The 13,596-nt window shown below is 38.4% G+C and overlaps 1 pseudogene; it reads left to right on the top strand.

Moving 5' to 3' along the window:
• The first annotated feature begins 5,303 nt into the window (after nucleotides 1-5,303).
• Nucleotides 5,304-13,229, top strand: LOC142855363 (kelch domain-containing protein 1-like; annotated as a pseudogene).
• Nucleotides 13,230-13,596: the final 367 nt, after the last annotated feature.

Raw genomic sequence — 13,596 nt, 5'->3', positions numbered from 1 at the left:
ATCCAACTTTAAAACTCCCCATAGCTTATAACTTTCTCAAATGTATTTAAAAGTCTAAACTTCAAAGTCTCTTCTGAGATTCATGCAATCTCTTAATTGTATTCCCCTGTGAAATAAAAATAAAAAATAAGATTACATATATACTTCAAACATATAATGTTATAGGATATGCATTATTATTCCAAAACATAGGAAAAGGAGCATCCTGGACTAAAACAGACTGAAGCCCAGCTGGGCAAACTCCAAACTCTGCATTTCCATATCTGTTGTCAAAGTGCTCTTCAGATCTCCAACTCTTTTCAGCTTTGTTGACTGCAACACTCTTCTTTCTCTTAGACTGCTTCTACTCCCTGTTAGCAGCTTTCATTAGGAGGTTTCACATTACTCTGGCATCTCTAATATTTTGGGGTCTTCAAAGAAATCTAGGCTTCAACTTCACAGCTTTGCAAATGGCCTCTATAGGTCTCCATTCAGGGAGACCACTGACTCATGCCTGGCCTCTTTGAGTTTTCATTAGTTGTGTAGGCAAATTCCATAGCCCCCTTCTATCCATAACACCAGAATCACGTTACTGGAGCTGCCAAGTTCTGTTGCTTGCTGGGGCTAGAACATGGCTCTTCTGCTTTCTGTCCTTCACCACCTAAGCTTGACTACTTTGGAATTTTCTCTGTAGACTAGGCTGGCCTCAAAATCAAAAATCCACCAGCCTCTGCCTTCCTGAGTGCTGGGAATAAAGGGATAGATCACCAATCTGGCTCTAAGATTTTTTTAATTTCTTTTTTTAATAGTTGGAAACTTAGCTGGGTGGAATCTTGCCCTGATATCACCACTCCCCTTATTCCATTTCTTAATCTGTTTATCTCCTTGAACACAAAATTTAGCTCCATTCAACTTCCTGGTGCTCCCTTTCTCCTCAGATTTTACATTTCATATTTCACCTTGCTCAGCTTGCTTCTTTTCATTATAAATCTTTATTACAGTTACCCCTAACAGTCCCATTACAGAGTGTATACTTGGGTATTTTGAGCTTTCCTATGTCAACAGAGTTAACCCAAATACCTTCACTTTAGCCTCAGATGTTTTTTTGGACAAGGGCAAAAAGCAGCCCTATTCTTCAATGAAATGTATCACAAGAATGACCTCTAGGGAACATACTAAAATTCTTCTCCCTTGAAATGTCATGATCCAGCCCCACATAATTCAAATCACTCTTAGCACCCCTGTCTTCCACGCTCCTACTAGTATGGTTCATTAAGCAGTGCTTAAACCATTCTACTGCTTTCCTAACCCAAAGTACCAAAGTCCAAAATCTAAACAAAAACATGGTCAGGGATATCCTTGACACCAATTTCTGACTTAGCATTTCTATTGCTGTGAAGAACACCATGACTATGTCAACACTTCTAAAGGAAAAAAGGCAACCCTCTTGAGTCACTCATGCTTCTGAAGCACCTTTAATGGGGTGGTGGCTTATAGTTTCAGAGGTTCAGTCTATTATCATCATGGTGGAACATGTTGGCATGCAGGCAGACATAGTGTTAGAGAAGGAGTTGCGAGTTTTACATCTTGATATGCATTCAACAGTAAATGGACTGAAACACTGGGCATAGCTTGAACATATATGAGACCTCAAAGCCTGGCCCTACAATGACACATTTCCTCCCACAAGGCTACACCTTCCCCAAAGGAACACATTTTCTAATAGTGCCTTTCCCTTTGGAAGACATTTTCTTTCAAGCAATCATACATGGAAGCATGAAACTTTCCAAGAAATACCTCCTAAAAATAATCACATTGGCTAGGTGGTGGTGGTGCATGCCTTTAATCCCAGCACCCGGGAGGCAGAGGCAGGTGGATCTTTGTGAATCTGACTCTAATCTGTTCTAGAGAGTGAGTTCCAGGACAGCCAGAGCTACACAGAGGAAACCCTGTCTTGAAAAGCCAAAATAGAAAGAGAAAAATAAGAACCACATTGTAGGTAAGGTGTTAAATTCCTAGCCTATCCCAATAAAGTCTAGGTTAGCTTATTACATTGTAAAATTGAAAGGTTAGCCTCATTTAGTATTGTATTGTCTCTCAACTACCTCATTCACAAACAAAATAGTTTTGGGAATACATACTGGGAATACAAAGCTATGTTCAGTCAGATGATTTGACACACACAATTTATTTAAAGTTACTGATCTCACTGACTTCCATGGTCATTACAAAGAAAAGTAACTATCACTAAAAATAGAGCGGAATCCTAAATTACAGGTTAAAAGCAAAGTAAGAAAGAATGGAAGGTAACCTTCACTGAGTCACTCATGCTTATGAAGGCCCAGGAAGTATAACGTTATTAAATATGTTAGGTATAATGCTCATAGCTGTGCACTCGTGACACACTAGGGCGTTCAAGACTGCAGAGAGGAAGCTAAGATGAGGTAAAAAGTTTTGATGCTTGAACAGTTTTAGAAATTTTACTGAAGTCCTCTGGCTTTGCACTTATAATTTTCAAAAGAGAAGCATCATAAAAATATGACTATGTTTACCAAATATTGGTAGAGTAGCCCTTCCAAGTATATCCTGGCTATACTTTCTGTTCGCTCTTAGTTGAGGAGGGTATTATGATTCCTTCTGGATGATGAGCTTTCAAAGCTGAAGGGTTAGAGTTACTTTTAGACCAGAACACTAATCCTCAATGTAAGTTTAGATAGATTTCTTTATCCTCTGGCATTGTAACTGGTCACATCTGCTATGGGCTGCTCTGTCAGCCTGAGTCCATGTAACCTTAGTAAGCAGAGACCTATGTTTTTAAATTGGATAGGTGGTAGGGACAAGAAAGAAGAGCTGTCTCAAGCCATTTGGCTGCTAAGCATGTTTATCACTGGAGTCTAAACAAACCAATAAAGAAAGAAAGACATCATTCCATGCCACAGTTTGTGAGGGTCTAATGAAGTAACAGGAGAGGGACTTCAGTCTAGTGTGTAGCTAGTACTCGGTTGTGGCAAACCCCTATATCATTGAGTTACTATCCTCTTTTCTGTGAAACAATAGCAGAATCACAGCCTGTTGTGTGGTGTGAGCCAGAATATATTACCATTAGGTGATAAAGTTACTTTTAGGTAACTCTGAAGCCAAATATCTATTACCCAGACATTGAAAAATTGCTCAGAAAAATAAAAGTAAATTAAGAATAACTTTCCAACTGAAATCTCATTTTTAAGTACACCTTTTTTTTTTCCTGACATCCTTTCTCACAGATAGGAAAAGCATTTTCTTTATTTTCCAGTTGATTGCTTCCTAAGTTTTGCCACATAGAGGTTCACCTCAGTGATAGAAGCCTGTCTGTGTCCTGGCTGCAGCCTGTCTTCCAGATGTTACTGTTTCTATTTGCAAACTTTCTACTCATGCTAGTCTGACATAAAAGGTTCTTCTTTCCTACGTCTAGTTGTTGGAGAAGGCTAGTATAACTGAAACTTGTCTTTGTCCTGTTTTTAATTCTTTTTAGAGATAGTCTTGTCTCAAACTCAATATTCCTGTGAACTGGGACTACCACATTAAGCACAATCTTTCTTTTCAAGAATTGAATTTCAGGGCGGAGTCTGCCTGATCATGCTCTTCATGCACTCTCCCTACCCCACTAGACCTAGGCTGGTTTCTATATCCAGTGCCTGAACTAGTCTCTTTACCCTGCATGCTCTGCAGCCAACCTCCAGGCATCTACCAGGAGGACCCAGTGCACCTATCTTCCCACCCACAGCCCCCTCCTATGTCATATCCACCTTCTCCACCCAGTCAGGTCTACCCTTCACATCACCCTTGGATTAGGATACATATCCTTTACAGCCAAGCTAGGCCCTCTGTCCACCCCACTTCTTTCCACCTAAGCCATTTCCAACCTCTGGGTCAATAGCCCTGCAAATTCTTTCTTCTGCTCCAAACTGCTCTGTCCCTAAATGACACAGAATCAACAAGAGAAGTTCAAGAAGCCCCAATTTCATTATAAAACACAAACAATATGAAAGAGAAAGCCAAAGCCAGTCTCGTCTCTTCCCCAAACCTACCAATCCTAAAGAAATGAACACTGATGAACTCCAAAACACAGAATTTAAAAGAACAATTATAAACTTCATCAAAGAATTTAAGAAGTTTAAAGAAGGCACAGAAATAGCTCAATAAAATCAAGGAAAAAGAACATAACAGAAATAAACACCAAGTGATGCTCAAGGAAACACAAGCATGAGACTGATGGAAATGAAAAGAACGGAATTAAATAATTAGAAAGAAACATTGAAAAGGACTCAAATTGAAATGAACATAGAATTGAAAAACCCCATAATCCAACTTGAACACGCAAAGAAACTCTGCACAAGCAGAAGCTAGAATATCAGGACTTAAAGATAAAGTGTAAGATCTTGATGAAATAAGCAAAGACCACAATTTTAAAAACATAGGAAAGGAACATACAGAAAAAAAAATATAGGATACCATGAGAAGGCCAAACTTTCAAATTATAGGCATAGATGAGGAAAAAGAATCTCAAGTCAATGACATAGGCCAGATATTTAGCAAGAATCATAGAAGAAAACTTTCCCAAACTAACACATACACACACTTGCAAAGCATTATGGAACAACAAATAGACAAGACCAGAAAGTTTCAGCCAGGTGGTGGTGGTGCACACCTTTAATCCCAGCACTTGGGAGGCAGAAGCAAGCAGATTTCTGTAACTTTGAGGCCAGCCTGGTCTACAAGAGCTAGTTCCTCCCCGCCCAACCCAGCAAGTTTCCACAGCATAGCATAGTTAATATACTAAGAATATAGAACATTCTATAGAAAGTGTATTAAAAATTGCAAGAGAGAAAACACAAGTTACATACATAGGAAAACCCACCGGAATAACAGCTGATTTCTGAGTGGAAAAGATGAAAGCCAGAAGAGCCTTGATCAATGCATTCCAAATATTAAAAGATTATGATGGCCAACATAACTTAATATATCTGCAAAAATATTCACCATAATTGAAGGAGAAATAAAACTTTCCATGTTATACACAGACTAATTTTTTTATATTCAAAGAATTAAACATAAAGAAAATTTAACAAAAAGAAATATCTTTTTACTAAAGAGAGGAATGAGTATAGCCAGGACTGTGGGAAGAAATATGAAGCTAGTCCTAACACCAAACAGGAGAAGTCCTCTTTTAAGTTGTTAATCAGAGTTGCCTGCGACACTCCAAAATGTTATAGACTATTTCTATTGTCCTTGGTTGTTCCCAGGAGATGGTAGTTCTTTATTGCTGAGGGTATCATACACTTCAGATGCAAGGCCCTGAGGCCCCTGAGCTGGAACTGATCTGTGTGCTTCCTCCCTGGGTACTGTTTTTCATTGTACCAGAAGATGCTATGGAAGCCACCACAGGAGGAAAGCAACTAACAGCCCTACCCAGTCATGACATCACAACAATGACCTGCATGGTAAGACAACACTAAGGGTGTAGTAGTGGCACATAATACCTTTATGGTAACCAACAACTCTCTCACTGAACTTATTAATAACCACTCAACAAGATGGGAATCATGACTGGCACTGGGAACCCAGCCAGCTATCCAAGTCTAGTGAATTCACAGATCTTGGAGGAGAACCTAAAATTACCACTTTACTAAACCAGTATAACCCCCCTATATATTCTAAATATTTGTCTTTATACCCACAGACAAGTGTAGTCCTGGTCCCTCATTAAGAAAGCTTCTCTTTACAACAGATGGGAACCAGAACAGAAAACTACAACCAATCAAAATGCAGAGCTGTGGAGCCCAGTCCAGCTAATATATCTACAACTTATCTCCTACAACCTAAGACTTAAGAATCACTGGCAACGTGGGGACATAAAAATTGTAAGAACCAGAGAAGCAGGGAATTTGTTGTGAGACTATCTCAGATATTCTTATTTCTATTTAACCCTCTTAAAGGAGATTTTTGTCTCCTTCAACGTCAGGAGCTACACCCATAAAGTCTCGCCACTAAGACTGCCAGCACACGAGCTGAACAAGGACAACAACAAAAGACATGCTAAAGTAGATGGGGGAAAGACCAAGATGCCGCATCCCTACACAAGGAACTGCATGCGGCTAAGGAATGATGAGAACAAAAGACAGTCTTTCCGAGGGAGCCACCAGTTCATTATCCAATACCAAGTGGTCAGACCTGAAAATATACATAACAAATAGCATCATACAGACTGATACAGTTAGGAGTGTGTGTGTGTGTGTGTGTGTGTGTGTGTGTGTGTGTGAGGGAAAAGGGGGAAGGGGAAATGATGTAATTATATTATTATCTCAAAAGCTGAGAGAAATAATTTCAAAAGTTCAAGTTCAATGCCGTTTCCACCAAGGCGCTTACTAGATAAACACACCATCATCCGTTCTACTCAGTTAAAACACTTCATTAGTGAAAACACTTCATTAGTTAAAACACTGTATGACATCTGTCCTCCAGGGACACAAAGCTTGGGAACTTCATTTCCCTGCATTCCCTACAGTAAGAATCTGGGGAATTAACTTGGGTGAGAAGATTTCCATGAGATTTGAAAGGTGGGGAGAGGGACAATTCCTTGGGAATTATACCCGGCACCTGGGCCTGACTGAAGGCAGAAAAGTTAGGGGTGGATTTCATTCTTACGTCTTTGAGGGAATTTACCACCAGTCTCCCTGAAACCACAGCCACCATGACAACCACAAAAAGCATCAGCCAGACTAAACATGCCTGTGTTATTCAAGACTCGGAACAATGCCTGAGTCATCCAACTTTCAGGAACGAGGGGCAGGTTGCAAAGATTGGGCAGATACACCGCTCTACACACTTCCAGAGAAGAACAAAGTGTAGGAGATTTTCCGAGGTTAACAGTGGCCAGAGAAACGAGGGAATGGGTTTGCTCGCAAGAAGCAGTCTAGGGCTAACCAGCAGCCCAGCATGCTTCTGGGCTGGGCATGTGCATGTGCTGGGGTGGGAGCAGGACTCGGTGTGCTTGCCCTGTCCCTCTGAATTCGGGTATGTGTACAGAAGGAGTGGAAGGCAGTACTTTCACATGCTTAGACCAAAGGGAGCCATGTCTAGGCCAAGAAGACATATTTATGTACCAAGAGATGCTGAAGCACATGCTACTTGTAATGATGGATTCGTTCTTTGGAAATTAATCTGTGTTTGTGGAGGGGAGCTGAATGTGTATTATGGTGTACATGAGGAAGGTCAGGGTCAACTTATAAGACTCCACCCTCTCCTTCTACTGTGTGAGTTCCAGGAGTGGGACTCAGATCATCACTTGGTGGCAAGCATCTTTACCCACTGAGCCATCTTTCTGCTCCCTCAAAGTTTCTTTTGAAAAGAGTCAATTATGAATTATGGCTTTAGAACTGCTAAAGCAAGCACTGACATATTTCATTCTTGTTTTAGTGAATTAGACAAATTTCCTATAAAATAATTCACCAAAGTAAATTCCGATAAGGAAACACAACTATGTACTTACAACTATGAAATAAATTCAATCACTACTTATAAAACAGCACACCAGCACACATGGGGAATCAAAATATAAGCAAATGAGCCTGTAAGACTCCCTCTAGACAGTTTTGTGAGACATTTTAACAAATACAGAAGGAATATGCACCAACTTCAGGTTCAGAATTAGTGTATTCCCATGCTGCAGACTTGATTTGAGGTTAAAGAGAATCGTTAAGAAAACTTCTGTATGCAAAAAAAGACAAACTGTCTAACTATCTTCACTGATATAGAAGATGAAATTTAGACAATCATATTAAATATCTATATCAAAAGTTATAAGCCTCACAATAAATAGATGGTGAAGACACTTATAGGGACACTATATAGTTTCATATCAAATATAGGAAGCAATTAGTCATTTATTTATCTAGGCCTCTATTATGGCCTAGGGAGTGAGGGAGATTGTCCATAAGGACAACCGTAATCTCACTTAAAATTCCTGTGTAGAAACTACATGAAATTTGCAGCACAAGGCCTTGGTCAGGGGGACAACAGACATTTCCAAAAGAGCGCAGGCTACTGCCATTGTTGTTCGCTACCCACTGTACCTACATGGTCAGAACCTAATGATGACATCACACACTTTGGCTGTAGGACATAGAAAAATCATTAACAAACTCACTGGAAAACTTCCTCCTTATTGGCCAGCTTTTATAGTATAGTGCCATAATGTGCCATACAGGCTGTTGGGGGAGAAAAGATATTAATGATCTTATCCAGTCCTATATATTTCAGGAAACAATACCAATATGACAGGCAAGCTATTCCTACTGGTGTAATAGGGGTGCAACAACTGTAAATAAATAACAGTTTTTTGATTGGATTTGATACCTGTTACATAGGAAAGAATCTCATGCCAGGTAGTGTAATGCTGGCAAAAACTAAAGAACCACAGGCTAGGGAGTCATAGGCCTTAAAGTAGAACCTGATATTATTTTGATTTTTGCTAAATAGTCATTTTGTCAGTTGCTAAATATGTGTGATGTATGTGTGTGTGTGTGTGTGTGTGTGTGTGTGTGTGTGTGTGTGTTTGTAGATCTGGGCTAATTAACAGATGGTTTTCTCAGACTTAAACAGAACACCATATTATCCTCACCCCCTCCCAAAGGCTCAGAGAGTCTCATAAAATAGGAGGTGAAGGGAATGGAAGAGCTGGAGCATGGGGAAAAGACAAGAGATGTTGCCTTCTGTAAACAGCATGCCCATAGCACTCATGAACTTGCAACAGTCATGGTTGTCTATTTAAGATGCACGCAATATGAAGCCTGACAAACTTCCGGTCCCACCTCTTACTGAATAGCTATTAGCAGTTGATAGTTGTTGAAGATTCAATCCCTTTTGAGGGTGTGGCCAGTTTTAGAATTTCCACGCTGCAGAGGATGGCCTAGTATCTGTGCACATACAGGAAGCACAGTGAACACAATGGGTTATAGAAAAAAAAGAAAAAGAAAACATGAAATTGGGGGGGTATTCCTTTATTAGGAAGGAGTGGAGAAGGGAAATGGGGAGCAAATAAAATTATATATCATTTAATACATCTATGAGAGTTTAAAAAATAAAGAAAAAAAATTAAAACATTACTCTTAAAACCAAAACAAAATGATCAGGAAGCAGGTAAGGATGTTGTCACCACTTGTACTCAATCTACTCAAAGCAGTATCAACAAAATAGGGAAAAGTTAAATAAATAAGCAAATATATAAATAATAAAAGAATTTAAGAATTAACAATGTCTTTATTACCAGATAACATAACTAGTTGCATATGAAGTCATCAACAACTGATAAACTATTAGAATGTATGAAAGTATAGGGAGGTGTCCAGATGTCAAATCAATAACAAATCATTTTCAGGACTAACATTAGCAATATTTCATTTATAATATCTAAAAGTATGAGTTGCTTGAAGTTATACATAATATGTGTGTACACACACAATTACGTGAATTAAAGAGGATTTGGATCAAATGATGGATTGCACATGAATTATGAATAAGAAGTGAATTGTCATAAAATCTTATCAGTTCAATGTAAATTTACCAAGTGGATTAAAACAAACACATTTGGGAAACAAAACCTTAAAAGCTTCTGAAAAACAACAAAAGATTTTGTTAGTTAGTTCCTGGTAGATGAAGAATTCTTAGACCAACTACGGGGAAGCACGAAAACAAAAGACTGATAAATTTGACTATGCTTTTAAAAAATCTTTAACAAATGAAAATCACTAACTTCAATATAAAAATGGGGCAACTGGAACACCTACAATAGATAACAGCTGAAATTACTACATATTAATAAAAAGCAAACAGCCTAACAGTGAAATTGCCAGGAATAAGAGAAAACAGTGCACAACTAATAAACATGAATGTGATCAAAAGATAAGAAATATATAAAAAGCTCAAACACATGGAAAAGCTATCAGCACATATTAATCATGGTAGACTACATTGTGATGAAGTTAGAAATTAACTCAGAAATCTCAGTCATGTAACACAGTAGAAGTTTATTTCTTCGTTGAGCTAGACCTCATGAGAATTGACTAGAGTGTCTCCTCCACAAAGTCATTAAAAAATCTGTGCTGCTTTGTCTAGTTGTTGTACACAGGACTGGAGTGCATGTGTACAATGAATGCCTGTGGGAGGAAAATATTGATGTAAATGCCCTGTATGCTATTTCTTTTGTTACGGAGCTTTAACTTGTAGAACTTTAATATATATCATTTATAAATAACATGGATAGCAGGTAGCTGTAACATGCATAGAAATGATAAATTTCATTTAAAACAACCTTTTGAGGGAGTTGAGGTGAAATACTATTAAACATTAGTCAGAAAACTCTTTATATTCCTTTGTTCTGCTGTAGCTAATAATATCTTGAAATAATCTTTTAAATTTAGAAATTAATAACATATATGGTATAATGACTTTGTAACAAAAGTAAATTAGAACTTGTCACAAATACTCAAAATGGTCAATTATTTTAAAATAACTTGGGAAAAATTCTTACTGTGACTCAATTAATCATCTGTTCAGTGAAAATGAAGCAATATTGTCACTAGATGTTCACATGACCAGAGATTATTTTTAGTTTCTGTTAGTAGTAAGTATAAATATTAAAAATAATTTGAGATAATATACTTATGAGAGCTGATGTTGTCATTAAAGAGAATCTCCCGAATAACTCACAATCTCTGAAATAAATGATCTGTAAGAATAAAACCAACTGATTAGTAGCCTGCTCACCAGCTATTAAGTAGACAACTACACCACCTCCACCACACTCTTGGGGTGGTCTAATTCTCCAGATCCTGAAGCATGGGCAGAATCCACAACTATCATGTGCTTGCAATTTTAGTTTTATCACTCCTTAACCCACTAATCAAAGTCAGGAAGGAAATGGTCATTCTTATTATGTTCCCTCATTTTTCCACTGAGTAAGTCCACTAAGTACCCTCATGAGATGACCCTACCATTAGCTAAGAATGCAAGATTACAGCTCAGGCTGTTAGCAGATCCATGGCAAGTAAGAGTGAAGGTGGGCTTTCCCCCTCAGTTTCTAGTCTTGCCTCAATGTTTGTGCTGTAAGCAATAGAAATGGGTGTCAGAGTTATGAGGACAGGGAGTTTGTTTCTAACAGAGATATAATTCATCTTTACTAATAATTGTGACCATACCAGGTTACCAGGAGCTATGACATTACCATTACTGTCTATATTCCTTTACTTAAGAATTTATTAGATGTTTTCTCCTGTGTTGCTTATTCCACTTATTTGTTTCCATCAGACGTTTTTTTTCCCTCCTGGCAGTTCCCAAATAACCAACATTGATACTTAATATTAATTATAAGTGTTTGATAGCGCATGCTTATTAATTTATATTCTGCCAAATGGTTTTACTTCTCTTTCATCTTGCACCTCTTGTTTCCTCTGCATGTCTCACTGGAACTCCTCTGACCCTGTCCTTCTTTTTCCCAGTGTCCTTAGCCTGGCTCATCTGCCTAACCTTATTCTGTCCAGATAATGACCAGACAGTTTCTTAAATTATCCATTCACAGGAACATATATTTACATAGAATAAAGGAAAACTTTACATTTCTCCCTTTTGTCTAAGTAAAAAAGGAAGGTTTTATCTTTAACATAGTAAAACTATATATAACAAAATCAGCAAGTAAAAATTGCAGTTACAAATCCAATCCATTTGTAGTAGGCAAATTAAGAGAAAATACTATCTTTCTCATCTGTGTGAGTCTAAAGTTTTATACCTAATTTCCTTTCTATCACAACTAAGGAAAACTTTAAGTCTTGATGGAGGTGGGTCATTTGTCTATCTGTTGCTTTCATTGGTTAATTAATAAAGAAACTGCTTGGTGGTTCAGTGTGTGAAGGTTATATCTTCAGAAAAGCCCTTCTTTCCCTAGCTCTCTTCACCCCAAGCAGTCTTCTGTAATGTGTGACCTACAATGTTCTGCTGTGTCTTTAGTTGTTTTTCTAGGTGAAAGTTTAGCTACCCTGAGCCTTTTTCTTGAGACTCATATATTTCTCGTTTTATTCTAAACATTGATTTCAGTTTTTCTCACCCCAAGGAACTATTTGAACTTTATACGTGAAGAACATAATAAAAGTGGTAATTTTGTGCGTTCTTCGTTTTTAGTCTATTGAAGACAATGAGGTGTACTTGCCGAGCGATGAACTTTGGACCTACAACATTGACAGCGGGCTGTGGAAAATGCACCTGATGGAAGGAGAGCTCCCCACCTCCATGTCTGGAAGCTGTGGGGCTTGCATCAACGGCAGGCTGTACGTTTTTGGAGGCTATGATGACAAAGGCTACAGCAACCGACTCTACTTTGTCAACTTACGAACAGGAGATGGAACTTATGTCTGGGAAAAAGTCACCAAGTTTGATGGACAACCACCCACACCACGTGACAAACTTTCCTGCTGGGTGTTCAAAGACAGATTAATATATTTTGGTGGTTATGGGTACAGGAGGCACAGTGAACTTCAAGACTGTTTTGATGTACATGATGCATCTTGGGAAGAGCAGATCTTCTGGGGGTGGCACAATGATTCCATGTGTTTGACACAAAGACAAGAACTTGGTCTCAACCTGAAATTGAACAAACTAGAATGAATGACCTACACTATCTAAACTTGGATACCTGGACTTGGTCCGGCAGGATTTCTGTTAATGGGGAGAGCCCCAATCCTCGGTCATGGCACACGCTGACAGCAATCGCTGATGACAAGCTTTTCCTATTTGGTGGACTAAGTGCAGACAATGTTCCTCTGAGTGATTGCTGGATTCACAATATCACAACAAACTGTTGGAAACAACTGAGACATTTACCTTACACCAGGCCCAGGTTATGGCACACGGCCTGTTTGGGAAAAGAAAATGAAATAATGGTCTTTGGTGGGAGCAAAGATAACTTACTTTTCTTGGATACAGGTCACTGTAATGATTTATTGATCTTTCAAGCACAGCCTTATTCACTGCTCAGGTCATGTCTTGACTGCATTGGGAAAAATGCTATCATTTTAAAAAGTCAGATATCTTTATTACCTCCTAAATTTCTGCAGCAAGTTCTCAAAAAAATAACATTTTGGACTGCAGCCAATTACTGAAAAGAGCAAAGAATCCTAAAAGAAGAAACGGAAAATAAGCCCCACTGGGTCAGTGGCCACTGATGTTCTGAGTCCCCTGTATCAGCGCGTTCCAGTCAGACTGCCACTGATGCTCTGAGTCCCCTGTGTCAGCACGTTCCAGTCAGACTGCGTTTGACCCTCCCCTCCAGTCGCGGGTTTTATTTAAAGGATAAAATTTGCAACAAATGTTTTGCTACTATGATTACATGATATGGGATATATGGAAATAAGATGTAATTGAAGATTTGTCGGCGTATTTGTAAACTGATTTACTTGTAAAAGATTACGTGTTTTTTCTGGAAATAAGTACAGTAGTAACAGTTCTTAACTCAGTGCGTACTTTTCTGGAAATATGTCCATTTGGAAAACAAATTACCCCAAAATCTCCAGAAATCCTCTATCACAACTG

The sequence above is a fragment of the Microtus pennsylvanicus genome, chromosome 8 (genome assembly GCF_037038515.1).
Source record: "Microtus pennsylvanicus isolate mMicPen1 chromosome 8, mMicPen1.hap1, whole genome shotgun sequence".
NCBI lineage: Eukaryota > Metazoa > Chordata > Mammalia > Rodentia > Cricetidae > Microtus > Microtus pennsylvanicus.
Note: the sequence above shows the minus strand (reverse complement) of the source record. Positions and strands in the feature narration are given on the sequence as shown.